The sequence below is a fragment of the Nematolebias whitei genome, chromosome 15 (genome assembly GCF_014905685.2).
Source record: "Nematolebias whitei isolate Nwh7 chromosome 15, NemWhi1, whole genome shotgun sequence".
NCBI lineage: Eukaryota > Metazoa > Chordata > Actinopteri > Cyprinodontiformes > Rivulidae > Nematolebias > Nematolebias whitei.
The window spans coordinates 17,100,203-17,118,244 of NC_056512.1; positions in this window are offsets into that span (position 1 = coordinate 17,100,203).

Sequence of the window (18,042 nt, forward strand, 5' to 3'; positions counted from 1 at the left end):
CTCGTGTGTTGTCGAAGCCGTTCGACAACACGTGCTGCACACGTGAGCCCCGTCTGTAGGCGTCGTCAGCAACATAGACATACATTATACATAGATTAGGTATGGCAGCTCTATACAGCTCTGGGTGTAAATATGTAGTCTGTTTGTCATACGTCTGGTGTTTTACCTGCCTGCGTGCTGAAACCACGTGACACGTTACAGCCAATACCAAAACTTGACACCGAAAAAAGAGTGATGTTTCAATCCATACACCACAGTTCGGTCGGTGCCACTTAAGAACCTCGGTTTGGTAATCAGCCCTATGCGGGGTGGTCATCCGTCCCGCTGTTTTTAGTTTCGTTTTTGACGTGCCGCATGTTTCTTTCACTGTTGCAGCTTAATAATTCAATTCAATTCAAAAATACTTTATTAATCCCAGAGGGAAATTATTTGTTGTTGTAACTCGTTATCCTCATTTCATTAAGAGATGTTATAGATACTGATGGCTGTAGGCAGGAAGGATCTCTTGTAAAGGTCCATCCCTCAGTGGATCCTAAGAAACTGGATGCAGATGCCGTCCGATCCGTCCACCCAGACTCAGCTAGCCTCTCGGTTCCCCCGGGCTGTAGGACCGCCCGAATGCCGGGCAGAACTCCTCCCAGAGCGATGGCCACTCCTCCCAGCAGTCTGCCGAGCTCCTCGTCGCTGCGGACAGCCAACTGTAGGTGCTGAGGGACGATCCTGTCCTTCCGCTGTCATGAGCCGTGTTTCCTGCTAGTTCCAGGATCTCAGTGGTCAGACACTCGAGCACAGGTAGATGAAAATGCATCCACAGAACATCCTTTTCAACTCATTTGAGATTTGTGGCTAGTTGAGATATTATTTGAGCTTTTGAGATGTTAATCAGCTGCTGTTGGTTGTAGAAAACTGCCTTGTTGCCATGGTTACGCATCATAACAAATGTCCAAAACTAAAAAAGTTTCAGTAAAAATCCTTCCAGCTGCACAGCATCTGACACCAGAGGAAACAATCATCCAAAAAAAAAAACGTGATTTACATCCAGAAAATGAGGAATTAATGTTTCCAAAAGCAAAACCTCAAAATGAAAGTAACAGAGCTGCTACAACATGCAGCCACCTTGAGTGGTGCAATTCTAGAACAATAATAGAATAATAATAATAGTTTAGTTTTTCCTATGACTTATTTGCATTATGATAAATGGTAGGAGCATAATATTTGCTCCCAATGTTTTGTTGGTCTTGTAGGGGAACACCACCTCAGAAAAGAAAAACCTCTTCTCAGCTTAAACAGAAAAAGAGTTCACCTTATCTCAAACAAACATCATTCATGTGTTTTTGTGTTTGAAACTGTTAAGATCAATGCAGATTGTTGCATTTTAATCATCTGCTCATTTCAATTGCTTCTTCTGATGGCTTGCAACAAAATGCGTCTCCTGTTAGCCTTGAAAAGGGTGTGAGTAGACCTACAACACAAGACGATCGTGGTTTCTTTCTGTGATCGACATGCGCAGTATACCCGGAAATGACGTTGACTAATAATTGTCTATCTTGCAGGGATTTTCTCATTCAGCCCAGGCTGGGGGTCAGGTCTAATGCGTGGCATATCATCTTAACCAATGATTTGTAACGGAAATACGAGTGGCATAAATAACTACATGAAGATTGGTGGAGATAGAGCACATACTTTTCGAAGTAAATTAAGACAGTTTTTATTCATAAACAACTGCGATCCATGCGAGCCGGATGTACACTACGGATCGTGCTTCTGTAACAATGACATGGTGTCTACAATATCACCCCTTGTTCTTCCAATCCCCACTTTCTTTTCACATCCACATTCCGCTGACCGGTCGCGCCTGATTTAGCCCCACGTGCGGCTTCATTCAGTGGTCACTGATTTGAGTGGTCATTTAGGATCTCAGTAAAGTTGGAAAATCCGGTTCACTTTATGGATCTGGGTCAATCTAATGAGTCACTAAATTAACTCGGTTCACTTGAATCGTTCATGCTTTATTAGTTTGGATCAGCACAGACAGCTAAGAAGTAGGCACTTGGACATCCACTATAAGAGCTGCTGACCGCAGCCTCACTTGATGACGTCATCGTTTTTAAAGACCGCAATTCCTAGCGTTTACAAAATGCAGATCAGGGTGTCTAACTCTGTATGAAATCGACTGGAAAGGCTGACATTTTGATTTTGGAGACCTGTCAAAATGATCTGAACTGTGCCTGAAAAAATCCGCTCAAAATTGAAAACGTGCTCAATTTTCAAAGTTCACCTTGGGTTTAACATGCAAAATTCGCTACCAGCGTAACTTTGTAGGTGAGTAAAAACGTTTACTTGGTGTAGTTTATGTAATAAATATCATTTTGGTAAAGTTTTATGCTGATCAGAGCTTCCGCACCCCCATTTTGGACCTCTGCCAGTTGTGACGTCGATCTGTAATGGGTTGTCATCTGCCCCCTCCACGTCCGGAGAATAATTCCTTTCTAAATAAACATTTGCAAGTTTTAAGGTCATTAATTTACTTAGACTGGTTTATTTATTTCTTAGAATGTTATTTTTTGGGAGTTCTTATTTTAATATTGTTTAATTATAAAGGATTGATACATTTTAATGAGTGTACTCTCAAAGTAACTTTGGGCGGGCTCTCTGACGTTTTTCCCAGTATGCTGCTTTCTAATTGGTCGAGATGAGCTGCGACACATGCAGTGAAACCATCTCTTGCTTCTACTAATTTTTATCTCCTCCCCCCCCCCCCCCCCAGGTCATTACAGTTCAGCATACAAATACACCAGATGATGGAGGGAGAGAGGAATGAAACTGGTGCTGTACCTGCTGAAGGCAAGCACTAAAATTGAAAGTTTATATAATAATTATAAAAATAAATTATGAATAAAAATATAATTTATTAGTTATTATTATTATTATTATGTAACTTAAAATATTTTACTTATAATAATTATAATTCAATTTTCAATTCAGGTTATTAATATAGCTCCAAGTCACAACAGAAGTTGTCTCAGTGCACTGAACAGAAACATTCATATATAAAATAATAATTTAACATTATTTATCTGAGGAGCAGACTGATTTGAATTTAACTCCATCACAGAACTCTCATCTTGAACAAGCATGAAGGCGACAGTGGAAAGGCAAAACTCCCTCATGAGGAAGAAACCTTTAGCAGAACTAGGCTCAGGACAAGCGGCCATCTGCTCTTACATTTATTTATTTATATTATAACAATAAGAACAATAACATAGGATATAACAATAACAATTATTGTTATTAAATTAAGTAGAATACTACAGGTACACTTATTTTTCATGGGATTCATATCCTCCCATTCATTCATATATTCTGGGTGTGGCCTGTACTATGGCCGTCTAGCCAATTTCTCAAATTGCTCCTGTAGGCTGTTTTGTAGTCAGTTATTCTTGTAACAAAGCATGAACTCACTAACACTATATTTACAATGAACTTGTATTTGCAGCTCTGCCTTCTGAGTCATCCATAGATCTGAAGACAGCCAGTGATCTGCATTCATACATTGAAAGTTTCAAGGATGACCTAGCCAACATCAAGCAGAGCGCTACTCCCATTCGTAAAGGACTGCTGTTATATTTACATTAATTAAATCACCCAAAAGTTCTCAGGGAGACAACGTCTCATTTACTTCAGCTGGCCAAAGCAAACGGACTGATTTCTGAACAAACAATCAATTTTACAACAGTGAACACAGCTGTGAAAGCAGTAATAGACACTGTACAGAAAGTTAAAAATATACCAAGGGATGGCCACCTTATTGTGCGTCTTTTAAGAGAAACATTCAGTATTCCGCTCAGGAAAGTTACTGACAGTGTTTCTTCTGAAGCAGTGTCCAACCCTGGCTTGTCATGCTTCCAGCATTCAGATTCCTCATTTCCTCATGCTACACCAGTTAAACGACCAGCCAGCTGTCCTCCATTTGCTCTCATGAGCTCTGTGTCAACTCCGACTGAGACAGCACCCTCAGTGGCGGTTCCTTATATGGGCGACCGCCCAGGGCGGCCTCCAGCAGGGGGCGGCATAACACTACCCCCCCCCCCCCCTGCACCCACCATCGCTGAAGATAAAAAACTTGCTGAAAACCTACCAAATGTGGTTAAAAGCAGTCCAAATTCTAACAACCCACCCATAGCTGTGTATATGGAGGTTTTTGGGCTGGCAACTATCAGTCAGATCTGGGCTGGCAACCCTGGGTTGGTGGCGGTGTTAATCTATTCCGCTTAAATGCAAATTATGGAAGATGGAAAGGAACAGGTCAAAGCCATCGGGTGCACAGTTTAGGAAAAAGAGAAAAGAAGAGGAGAAATGAGCAAAAGATAAAAGGTAAGAAGAGCTGTGTGTCACTGTCATTTCTTGTGTGAAATGTGTAGGCTGTAGCTTGCTAATGCTAACTGGTTAGCTGCTTAGGACGACATATTTTGTTAACAGCGGAAAATATTACCGTCTTGAAGATTGACATTCCTCTTAAACTAAACAAACAACATGGAAAAGTAATAATGGGCCTCTATAATTTCTAAAGGCAATGATTTTGTGATGTACTTTGGATGACTGGAACTCGAAGACTGACGGCCCATTGGAGGCGCTAATGTTTCAGCCTACTACACTTCTCCTACTATGAATTTCATAAATTGGAAATATATGTAGGCTTGGTTAAAAAAAACAAGGCTTAGTTGTTTTTGTCATTTGCCATGTCAGTTTAACAGTCCCTTAATCACATTAGTTGAGAAAAACTATGTTAGCCTGCCATAATTACTCTATTGCATAAGGCTGCAACAAAGGTTTTATATCCTATTGAATAACCACCATGAGGGATATTATTATGACTGTTTGATGATGACACAATTGATGGTGTATGTTTTTATGTTTGGTATTCAGAATACCAAACATAAAAAATATATAATATATAATTTTATATATCTCATGCAAATTCAGGGGCACTTCTGAAATATTTTGGAGCACCCACTGCCACAGGCCAGGATGAAGAGCCATCCACTTCTTCAACTGAACAGCTATCTTCAGCAATGGACTTGGAGCCTCAGGAACCATCCTCCTCCTCACCCACAAATGTGTCTCCACATACGCTGCTGGATCCTGAGGACAAAGACCCATTTACATCAACAACCTCCCAGGAGTCTTCAGGTGGGTGTTTGTGTGTGAGTGTGGAGAGGGGAGGAGGGCCATTTTGACAAGTTTTTTTAAATTCCATTTTATTTTCCACCACTATTAATTCTAAACAATGTGTGTATACTGACACAGATGTTTTGCCATTATAGAAATGTCTGGAGCTGAACTCCCACCAAGTCCTCCTGCTGAGGATGAGCACCTGTCTGCTGATCCTGCTGACTGACAACATTCACACACTGTTAGTTTGCAGAGGACCAAGTCAAGTAAGAGCTGACTTTGTTGTTCCAAAGAACGAGGATGATGGTAGAAGTTGCCACCACCAGTATTTTTTTTAGTATTTTTCACTTTTCTTATTAATCTTTTGATGAGCCTTTTACTGATCCTCTAAAGAAGCTGGAGGTGATGTTTTTTATGTTGTTGTTGATGCTGCACTGTCTGCGATTCAGGAAAGATTTGCCACATTGGAAAAAGTGGGAGATTATTTTGGGGTGCTCACAAACTTTCCAAATCTTTCAGACAAAGACCTCACAGAACAATGCAATGCCCTCAGTACAACGCTGCACTTTAAAGGGAACTCAGACTTGGATGGCAGAGAGTTTGTAAGGGAGCTCAGGAACTTGCCTGATTTGCCATCAACGTCTATGACTGCTCTTGAGCTGCTAAACTTTGTCCATGAAAGTGACCTCTCAGAAATCTGTCCAAATTTGTGGACTGCTCTTAGAATTGCAGTTACCATTGCTGTCACAGTGGCTGGAGCAGAAAGAAGCTTTTCAAAGTTGAAAATGATAAAAACATATCTGAGGTCAGCTATGTCTCAGGAATGCCTCAGTGGTCTGGCAGTCATCAGTATCAACCATGCAGTTGCTGAGCAGATTTCACATGATGAGATTATTGATGACTTTGCATCAAGGAAGGCAAGGAGGATCAACATTTAGGTGACAGCATTTCTAATTATGTTTTTTGTTTTTTTTTGCTTTCAGTCCATATGCTGTAATTATATCTTGTTACTTTATATTTTATGTTGTGTTCTTCTTGTTAAGCACTTTGGTAACAGCTTCTGTTTTAAATGTGTTATACAAATAAACTTGACTTGACTTGTCAGGTGATGTGCATGTTAAACTCTTGTTGTTCAAAGTACATACAAATACGTTTGGTACAAGGTTCATTTGTACAGTTTAATCTGTATTTCTTGTTTGAAAAATAAATTAAAAGTGTTCTTGTGATGGTGGAGTGACCTTCTGATACAAACTGCCTGTCATGCACCACACAGCAGGCAGGGGGCACAATTTAGCAGCAACCCGACAGCCTGCGTGCAACCTAGCGGGGGTGGGGGGCGCCGTTGGGGTTGCTCGCCCGGGGCGCCAAATAGGCTAGGACCGCCACTGAGCACCCTCCCCTAAGCGACTGAAGGCAGATTGCAAAAAAGGTGTTAACAGGCGGACATCACTTATAAAATTAGTGTGTAGCAAACAAAAACTTAAACAAAATTTTGACAATTTGCTCTTGTCAAGTGCTGAAAATAGAAGAATTAAGCAAACTTATAAACGAAAAGTAGACATAGAATCAAAACTGTGCAAAGAAAGACCGGAGTTAAAGAAGATTGTGATGCAAAATAATGCTGAAATTAGAAAATTGAAGAAGTCTATTGAACTGGTCTGTCCAAAAGTGCAAAAGAAGAAACGGAAACAAAAGTGTAACTTTAGGAGACTGTTGGGAGAAGTCAGAAAAGAACTGAACTGTGCAAGAAAAAAAAAATCAAAGAACTGGAAGTGGATAATGACAAACTGCAGGGTTGTTACTGGACTGTGAATCTTCAACTGACTGTGACACTGTGTCAGTGAAGAAGGATTCTAAAACATATTCCTCATCCTACAGACTTGCAGCGTACTCATGCATCCTCCACCAGGTGCCAGTGGAGGAGACAAGTAATCTTATAGCAGATGTTGAGAATATCACTGGCTATAAGGTTGAAGGAAAGGCTGATGTATCAACTGTTGCCCAATTTGCATATGAACTTGGTGTGTTAAGTGAAGTGCAGGTTGCAGAAGCGGTAGTGAATGAGAAATCTGTTGATCTTACTCTTGGTTGGGATGCAACATCCCTGTCAGCTCAGTACATCAATGAGGTTCATCTCATGTTTCCGGGTGATCCCCCTTCCTGCCCATGGGGACTTCAGTTACAGGTGAATGCATTAGCAGGAGGGACTACAGATGACTTTGCAACTCATTTAAAGGAAGCGCTCAGTGACATCAGTGAAACATATGCAAGTCTAACAGCTACCAGTTCTTTGGAAGTGAGCAATATTTTCATCTCAAAACTCAAAAACACCATTTCAGATCGAGTGGCTGTAAACAAATGTGTCAGAGAAAAACTGGAAGAAAATTTAAACATCGAACTGTTGCAGCTGAATTGTAATATCCATCCTCTTGATGGTATAGCCAATGAGAGCAGGACTTCTCTTAAACAAATGGAGAAACAAAAGCAGATTGTGGGACAGCTTCTCGGTCGTGGCTGCTGTGCAGATAATTTGATATATGCTCTGTCAAAAATGAGATTTAAGCAAGGAAAAGGTGACCCCAAAGGCTTCAAATCATTCCTAAAAAAAGTTGGCATTGATCTCAAACTGATTGTTCGATACGTAGGGAACAGACTCCATGTTATGTTCCATTTAGCAGGAATATTTTTCAGCTACAGAACAAAGATTTTAGATTACCTGCAGTATTTTTGCAACTGTACCAGTGGATTATGCACATCGATCATCAAGGACCTCACCAACGCTTCGATTGTTGTTCACCTGCAGAGCCTGGGTCTGTTGGGGAAGATTGTAACTGGGCCATGGATGTCTCTTCTCTATGGTAACAAGGCTAGCAAAACGAACCTTGAGGTTGTTCCCTTCTTGAAGTGTGCTGTTGAAAACCTGACCAAATTTGAAGAAGAGCCTCTTAATGTCCTCAAAGCCAAGAAGGATGTTTTTGAGAATCCATTGAAGGAGAATGATGTCCTCAGATGTCTACAACAAGTGGATGATGAATCCCAGAGTGAGCTGAAAGAGACTCTTCATGTCCTCTTCAAGGCAACGGTCAGGGTGCTAACCCGGCAGCTACAACCATACCTCTCAGGAGTCTTGTCAAATCCCTCCACTGCATTGTTGGAGCAGACCAAATCAGACCCTATTGATAACATGTTTAGTGAAAGAGTTATCGCCATGGTTGATAGCCTGCACCACCGTGCACCAAATGCCACTATGGGATACATTGCGAACTTGGTCTTGTTCGTGCAAAGCAGAACAAGACCCTTGAATGGTTGAAAAAGAAGGACTGTATTGAGCAGAACCGCCTCATCCTGTTTGCTGTCAAGCGAGCAAAGCAAGTGAGGAGAATCAGAAGGGAAAGGGAAAGACTACGTGAAAAGGAATACCAGGTCAGACAAAAAAAAGAAGAAGCAAAAGAAGGAAACCGAACACCGTGGAGAAGAAACTGAAAGCAGCAGTAGAAAGTGGTGAACTTAAGGATGAGCTGGCCAAAGAACTAGGTTTGAGTGAAGAGCAGAGAGAAGTTCTTGGTGATGTTGTGAACAATCCCAAGAGTCTGGTTGATTGTTGTATTGACCATGTCTGGTTTTCTTAAGAGGATGGATGCAATGTACTTTACCATGGTAGGGTGTTGAGAGTGTGGCAAAAGAGAAATGGCTTGAAAACAGTTTGTTTGTCATACTGGAGAGACAGTGAGGCTGAGGAGGAGTGTGAGGACCATCAGATGCCCCTCTTCAAATTCCTGACAGACTACAGCCTGGGTGATCTTGCGTTACATTAAAAGAGAGGGGAAAAAGTTTTAAATCTAGGCATAAGGTGCAGTTTTAGAAACCTCTCATTCTGAGCTCCATTTTGATACCCTACACGATATAGTTTGGCACAACCTAAAATTTGCAGTTTTTCTCCAATGTGGACACCATTATTCAATATGGCCACCACAGATTGTACATAATACTTGAAAATTTTGTCATAGTGAATACTTACAGTCATAGTTGTACAGAATTCACCTTGGAATGCATCACAAATTGTGCATATGTCTGTTTTCATTTAAGTAACTTTTTCTGATAGCTTCAATACTGCACTAATGTGACCTTTGACCTTGGAGTCATCAAGGTCACCTGGTGACCCCAAGGTCAGTAGGAAAAACTTTACATATATTCAGTGACATCACCACTGAATTTGATTAGGATACTGTTTACCACTTAGAACTGGTGTTCATTTTAATAAACACTTGTTTTCAGTCAGAAATGTCTATTAATTAACACAATTATTTTTCTCTGTTATCCTGATGCATGCTCAATAATCCAGGTAGAAAAATCCAAAAAAGTTCAATCTGGTCCTCTGGACATTCAAAAAAACAAAAAACAAAACAAAGCAAAAAAATCTAGAAACGTTTCGTCTCTCTTCCAAGAGACTTCCTCAGTCTGAGGTGCTGTTTTCAGCTCCGTCTCTTAAATAGCACCTTCTCAGAGTGGATCAACCAGTTTGCTGCTGACAACCAAAACCAGCTGATCACATGATCAAGAAGGACCATCAGCCTAACAATGGATCATTAGCACCTGATGGCTGTTTACTATTCACAGAGGGCTGAGTGATACTAGCAATCACAGCATTGTAAGAGGGGGACAGTTGAACCCGGAGGCCTCCACCCCTGTTTAATGATGGACGGTTTCTTTTCACAAAGATGGCCTCCTTTACTCCTCTCTCAAACCATTGTTCCTCTCTGTCCAGGATGTGAACATCTTCATCCTTGAAAGAGTGACCACTGGCCTGGAGATGAGAGTAGACCGCAGAGTCCTGGCTTCCGGGTTCAATTGTCCCCCTCTTACAATGCTGTGATTGCTAGTATCACTCAGCCCTCTGTGAGTAGTAAACAGCCATCAGTGTGCTAATGATCCATTGTTAGGCTGATGGTCCTTCTTGAGCATGTGATCAGCTGGTTTTGGATGTCAGCAGCAAAACTGGTTGATCCACTCTGAGAAGGTGCTATTTAAGAGACTGAGCTGAATACAGCACCTCAGACTGAGGAAGTCTCTTGGAAGAGAGACGAAACGTTTCTAGATTTTTTTGCTTTGTTTTGTTTTTTTTGAATGTCCAGAGGACCAGATTGAACTTTTTTGGATTTTTCTCTGTTGTTGTGTAAATAAGCTTAATTAAAGTACATTAAAACTACTACTTTGAATGACAATATCTCCTGTCTTATTCATTCAATATTAACAAATGAGGTGTCCATTTGTTGCATTTTTAGTGTTCTTTCTTTTTGTTGCAAGCAGAAGACCATTAAAACAACTTTTGAAAAATGTCCAAGTGCCTATAAGAAGCTGTTGGATTTAATATTTTATACCTTTTTATAATTCCTATCAAGCACTCAAATGTCATGTCATATAAAGTGTGTGCATGTCTTTCTTCCAGGGTTGAACTATGTGTATAGAAAATGTTTGCTAATTCTAACTAGTTGACCTTTAAATATAATCTCATATTAGCTAAGGATAATTTTACAAGTTCACGTTTGATAGATTACAAGCAATCAAATCAGGCCAGAGAGCAGACTGATTAACATAAATAAAGCTAGAACAGCTCTTTAATTTAGACAATATAGTTTGACTAAGTAAAATCCAACTGAAACTAAACTAAAACAAGTATAAAAATGATCCAAGTAAAAACACAAACATGAGTTAGATAATAATTAAGTTATTAATTATTCCTAGAAATAAACAACTTGATTTCAAATCAGTTGGTATCACTAAGGTATAATCACGTTAAACAAACAGTGTTAACAGTTTAAACGCAGTCAAGGAAACCAAGATGAATCTGCCTTAAAAACAGAATCACCAGGCCTTCAACAGATATTGAATCAACACCCATGACGTAGGTAATAATTAATAGTTATTAATTATTACGTATAAACAATTTAGACACGAATCATTTTGTATCCCTAAAGTATAATAGCAAGTTAAACTTTAAACAAAAGCCGATTTCGGTGTACCAAAACTTATCTGAAATATAGACGTTAACGTCCTTGAGGGGGCGGGCTAAGAGTCGTAACCATAGCAACAGAAGCTGAACCAATCAGGAAGCTAGCCTTCTCAAACGCGGATAAAAGGCCGGAAATGACACACGCCCACCGAGCATTTCCGGTATGACCGCGCGGTGACGGTTCGTTCTTAATGCTCCAGATCATATGCATATATCTTTTAATGTAATTGTTTGTCTCTGAATATCTGTAACCCATGTTTTGTCAAATAAATCTTTTATACCAAGGGCGACGCCTCAGCCGTTTTGAACACGACGTGGTATTCCAGCCACAACAAAGCTAAATCCTTTATCTTCCAGAAAACTGCTACTAACTTGTAACATAAACACACTCGAAAGAAAGAATAAAGACACAAACCTAAAATGTGCAGTTGATCGTTGGGACTGAAAACAGCATCTAAGATGTGTCTTCCTCCGTTTGTTCCTGTTCCTGAGCTGCAGCTCTACTTCCAAACTCCTCCCACTTTTCTTCTTCGTCTGCTTCCAGGCGCTGTTTGAGCCGCTGTCTCCACGTCTCTGTTAGCTTCCGGTCAGCAACATTTACCAGCTGTTACAGCTCAATTTAACTTTCAATTACACTCATTTGAGCAGCAGTCGAGAGGAAAGGCCTTCAGCTCGTAGCTACGGAGCAGAACAACAAACACTGATCGTCAGAACTGAGCAGCTTCCGGTGCTGGGAGAACATCACTTCCGTTAGCTGCTGCTCTTCAAAATAAGAGCTCGAACTGAGCTTTTTTAAATTTTTTATTATTATTAACAAATTGCATAATACAAAACTCTCGTAGAGGATACATATCAACATCCAGAAATAAGGAAAAAAAAAAACCACACACAAAGGAAGAAAGGGGGTTACATAAATCTCACAATCCTTGTAATTTAAACAGTAAAGACAGAGTACCATCATGAGAGCATAGACTAAACGAGGAACAAATCAAAAAAGTAAAAACCTGGAAATGTCTTCATAGATCCTTACAGAGATGTTAGATTTCAGCCTCTTGAGAGAAATAAAGTGTAGCAGCATAAATGGTGTCCTGCCACTTTAACATAGTTTTTTTATTATTATTATTTATACAAAACAAGTACAAAAAAAACCTACAAGACAAATACAAAAAAAACCTAACTACAATGGCACACATAGCTCGAGACTTAAGGCAGGTGTAACAAAAAAGAAAAAAAATAAGTAAATAATAACATGAAATTATGTTTTGGACAGTTTACAATAGAAATTCGTTACAGAGTGTTTTAGTTTTTATGGCTTTTGCATTGGTACAATACTTTAAAGTAGACATATACGAAGAAAGATAAGTAGAAAAAACTATAAATCTAGGTTTTAGCACGGCAAATTTACAGTTGTGGATGTGAAATTTGGCTAATATTAGTATTAAATTTGCAACAAAAACTTTCTTACTAGGAATATTCAAACAAAAAAAAAAACCAAACAGTATAGTTTTAGCATCAAATGGTAGGTCAATTTCTAACTTTCTATTCACAAACAAGAAAATGTCTTTCCAGAACAGCTGAGTGTAATGACAGTCCCAGAACAGATGGTGATGGTCTCCTCAGAGCTGTGGCACAGTGAACACATTGGCTCTACATTCGGACGGTACTTGGATATTATACGATTGACAGGATAACACTAAGACATGAATACAGATGAAGACTCTGAACTTAAAATATACGATGTAGTTGATCAGTTTTGTTCAAATTTCTTTCCAGTAATCAAAGAATGTGGATATTATAATGAAGAGCAATTTAACAATATCAACAGGACAATAGATGACCTTTCAATTATTCATATTAATAGTAGAAGTTTAAGTGCAAATTTATTAAATATAACAGATTATTTAAAACAATTACACAGAACATTTAGTATAATAGCTGTCTCAGAAACATGTTCTAATGATGAAAATATAAACAGTGTTAACATTGAAGGGTATGAACTTTATTATATGAACAGAAAAAATAAACAAGGTGGTGGAGTAGCTCTATTTATAAATAAAGAAACAACATGTAAAAAAATTGACAAAATGTTTGTTATAGTAGAAAATCTCATGGAGTTGATTACAATTGAAATAACAAACACTAATTCAAAAAATATAATGATAAGTTGTGTATATCAATCACCTGAGTCAAATATAGAACTATTCAATGATCAGATCATGGAGATGCTGGAGGGGAGTATTAATAAAACTGTGTTTTTGTGTGGAGACTTCAATATCGACTTATATAAAAATACAGACTCAAATAACATCAATACATTCATTAATTCAATGAATAGTTTAAATCTGTATCCATTAATATCTAAACCGACAAGAATTACCACTCATAGTGCCACTTTAATTGATAATATCTTTACAAACATAACTAATACAGAGATAATGGGAGGAATTTTGATTACTGACGCAAGTGACCACTTACCAGTTTTCACAATTTATGGTAAACATCAATGCCATATACAAGGAGATACAAACAAGAGAAAAATAATAAATACATCAAAAAAGGCTTTGGATAATCTAATAGACGATTTACAGAAACAAAATTGGAAGACAGTGTATGTTGATGATGTTAACGTAGCATATGATGTATTTATGAATACCTTGGTAACATTGTACGAAAAACGTGTGCAAAAAAAATTATACAAAACGAAATACTGTTGATAAACCATGGATGACAAATGGGTCGAAAAACGCTTGTAAAAAAAAGAACAATTTGTACTCGTGCTTCTTGAAATTGAAAACAAAAAAAGCAGAAGAAAGATACAAAAAGTATAAAAATAAACTGGTTTGGATCTTAAGAAAACATAAGAAGGAATATTATAGTAATTTATTAGACAAAAGTAATGGTAATATGAAACAACATGGCAAATAATGAATAGCGTTCTAAAAAATCATGAATCCAAATCAAGTATTCCACAATATTTTGTAAAGGATGGTAATAATATCCATGACCAAAATGTGATTGTGAGTTTAATAATTATTTTGTAAATGTTGGCCCAAGCCTTGCAAACAAAATACCTACAGTAGATACAAACGTGAATCACAAAATTACAAGTTGTACTAATAGTATCTTTTTGGAAGGAACTAACAAAGATGAGGTAATGGGTGTTGTAAATGACCTTGCAGATAAAAGATCAAAGGATTGGGTTGACATGGATATGATGTTTGTAAAAAATATGAGTTATGTCATTGAGCCGTTTTTACACATCTGTAATCTGTCATTCAAATCAGGAATATTTCCAAATAATATGAAAACAGCCAAAGTGGTTCCACTTTTTAAAAATGTGGATAAACGTGACTTTAATAGTTATAGACCAATATCACTGTTGCCACAATTTTCAAAGATTTTGGAGAAATTATTTGGGATCAGATTGGATTGATTCATTGACAAACAAAACACACTAAGTTACAGTCAATATGGATTTAGAAAAAATAATTCCACATCAATGGCACTTGTTGAATTGGTGGAACTAATACAGTTGATCAAAAGAAGAGTTGTATTAGTATTTATGTTGATTTAAGGAAGGCATTTGATACTATAGATCATGGAATTCTTCTTGAGAAACTATATAAATATGGTATTAGAGGGACAGCATTAAAGTGGGTAAATAGTTATTTGGAAGATAGAAAACAATTTGTTCAAATACACAAGATCTAAATTTAGTAATATCACATGTGGAGTGCCTCAAGGCTCTGTACTTGGACCCAGGTTATTTAATTTGTATGTGAATGACTTAGTTAATGTGTCAGACTTTTTTAGATGTATTTTATTTGCAGATGACACAACATTTATTTGTAAAGGTGATGATACAGAACAAATGCTGGAGTTAATACGGTCAGAATTTGTGAAAATCCAAAATTGGTTTCTTCTAAACAAGTTATCATTAAATCTGGATAAAACCTATTACATGATACACAGTAACAGAAAAACAGATGTTCACGCTCCATTTTTGGTAGGTGGAACTGAAATTTGCAGAGTTAGTGAGGTGAAATTTTGGGGTGTTATTATTGATGAGAAATTAACATGGAAACCTCACATAAACAATTTGAGAACAAAAATATCTAAATCGATAGCAATTCTATATAAAGTAAGAGAGTTATTCACTGATAAAGCAATGTTTATGTTGTATAATGCAATAGTTGTTCCTTATTTGGTTTACTGTATTGAAGTCTGGGGTAACGTGTGTAAAACTATAACTAATCCTTTGTTCATTTTACAGAAAAGAGCTGTACAAATTATTATGAAAAAAAAAACAACAGATATCCGTCAAATACTTTATTTCAACAACTGAAAATTTTGAAATTCTATGATTTGGTAAATTATAACATTTTATTGCTTATGTATAGGGCACATTAAGGCATGTTGCCCGTTAATATTCAAACGAAATTTGTTAAAAGAGAAAGTGTATATGTTCTTAAAGGAATTGAGATGTTTGTGAAGCCTTATTTTAGTACCAGTTTGAAGGAACGATCCACAATAATTCAGGGAATAGGATTGTGGAATGGTTTGGATGATGACGTTAAAAATGCCAGATCACTGTATACATTTAAGAGACTGATAAAGACGAGTTTCTTGAAAGAATATGGAAATCGTTAATATAAATCTACTTAAGTTGTTGTCTGATTTGATTAAGATATTTGAATTTTTATGTTTTTAACTTAGCTAGATTGTTATTATATTTGTGAATTATATTTTAATTTAAATTTTGTAAAAATATTTTGATTTACATTAGAATTAAGTAAAAAGGGGCAGTTTTCATTAGACTAGTTATTCTTCTGCCACCTTTCATTTTATTTTATTTACATTTTTGATTGTATTGTATTCAACCTTTTCATTCAACCTTTATTTAGACAGGTAAATCCCATTGAGCCTCGAGGACTCATTTACAAGAGAGACCTGATTTCAACAAAGAAAGATGACAACAATGGACAACAGCAACAACAATAAACAGTTATAAAAAGTCATATTGCAGTTTTTTTTTTTTTTTTTTTTTTTTTACAAATAGGATGGCTAAAAGAAAAAGGTAACAAAAAAACAGCTAGATTCTAAGGCGAATGTAGAAAACTAAAAACAGGAACATGTCTGCATTGGTCCCTGCCAGGAGTCCAACAGATTCTTAAAGCCACTTAGAGAGGTCAAAGTCGAGAGCTTCAAATCTTTTTGTAAGATATTCCAGGAAACAGGAGCGGAGTAGGAGAAGGCCCTTTTGCCAAGTTCAGTCCTCATTGAGGAAACACTGCAGGTAATAATGTCCTGAGAGAACACGCCGTAGCTGCACTCAGAGCCCTGTAAAAAGAGAGTTACGACACTCCCGTAGACTCCCATAGAAAGAATGGAATGCGGAAGTCACGTGGGTCATGAAGCAGCAAAGAGTTCCAAACAGCAGCGGGTTCAGCATTGAACGTAGTTCATTTTCCGTGTTTTTCCAGTAAGTTAATGCAAATACGACACTTTTTCTCCATTGTGAAGCTTATCTGACTGTTCTGTACCACAAATTATCAACATTAATACTTCATGTCACCAGTTTTAGTTAATGAAACATGTTAAATTACTAGTTGTGTTTTAACTGCAGCTGCTCTGAAGCATGACAGTTTAAACGGGTCTATTTCTAATTCAACTTTTTAAAATATCTATTACTGCTTACATTTTGAAAGGTGGTCTTTCTTAAATTTATGGTAATTCCAGTTACTGAACTCAACTAGAAAATATTTGGCCTTTTTTCCTGAGAGATTCATTCAACCTTTATTTCTACAGGTAAATCCCATTGAGCCTCGAGGACTCATTTACAAGAGAGACCTGATTTAACAAAGAATGATGACAACATAACAACAAGATTGACATAATTTAGTTAAAGTTATAGATCATTTGTCAAAGACTGCAGCATAAATTGTGACATTATCATTAAAGAAAAACGTGATTGTGGAGATGAGTCAATTCTTTTCATGTTTTCCAGGTAAACCAGAGGAGAATGACTTGAGTGAACTGAATGTTGCATTCAAAGTATCACAAAGGTACAAGATCTCATTTTCTGTCTTCTATTAATCAATAACAGCTTAATCAAGATGTTTGAATAAAATTACTTTAACACCATAACCTTCACAAAGTTGGTATTTACTGCAGGACTGTTCATTTACATTAGTTTTATATTGTTAGTTTAGCATATGGTAATCATGGGTCAAGTTGAGATGAGACTCTTTCAAGACAGAACAAGAAATAAGAATTATTACAAGAATATATCAGCATCAATAAACTGTAGGACAGTAACAAAAAACTTATTAAACTATCACAGGTACATTGAGTCAGAGTCAGAGTCAGAGTCAGAGTTTCTTTATTGTCATTCGCACCTCATGTGGTACATGTGGTGGAGCGAAATTATGTACACGGGGTCCCAGTTACATCCGACAATAAAATGTATAAGAAAAACAGTAATAACATCTAAGATATGAACTAAGAAAAACATCAACTAAATATACACTAAGCACTCATAACATAAAACATTGAACATCAGCACAAACATGAACATGAGTCTGTGAGCAGATGTGCACGCATGAACACATCAACATTGAAACAGATCAGCAGCAACATGAAACAGATCAGCAGCAACATGATATGGTTTTTCACAGTGATTATTCTAGTTAGAGATTCATGAGTCTAACAGCCTCAGGGTAGAAGCTGTTACTCAGTCTAGTGGTTCTACACTTAATGCTCCTTAACCTCCTTCCTGAGGGGAGTGGGGCAAAAAGTGTGTGTGCTGGGTGGGTGGGGTCCTTCATGATGCAGGTGGCCCTCTTCCTGCATCTGGAGGT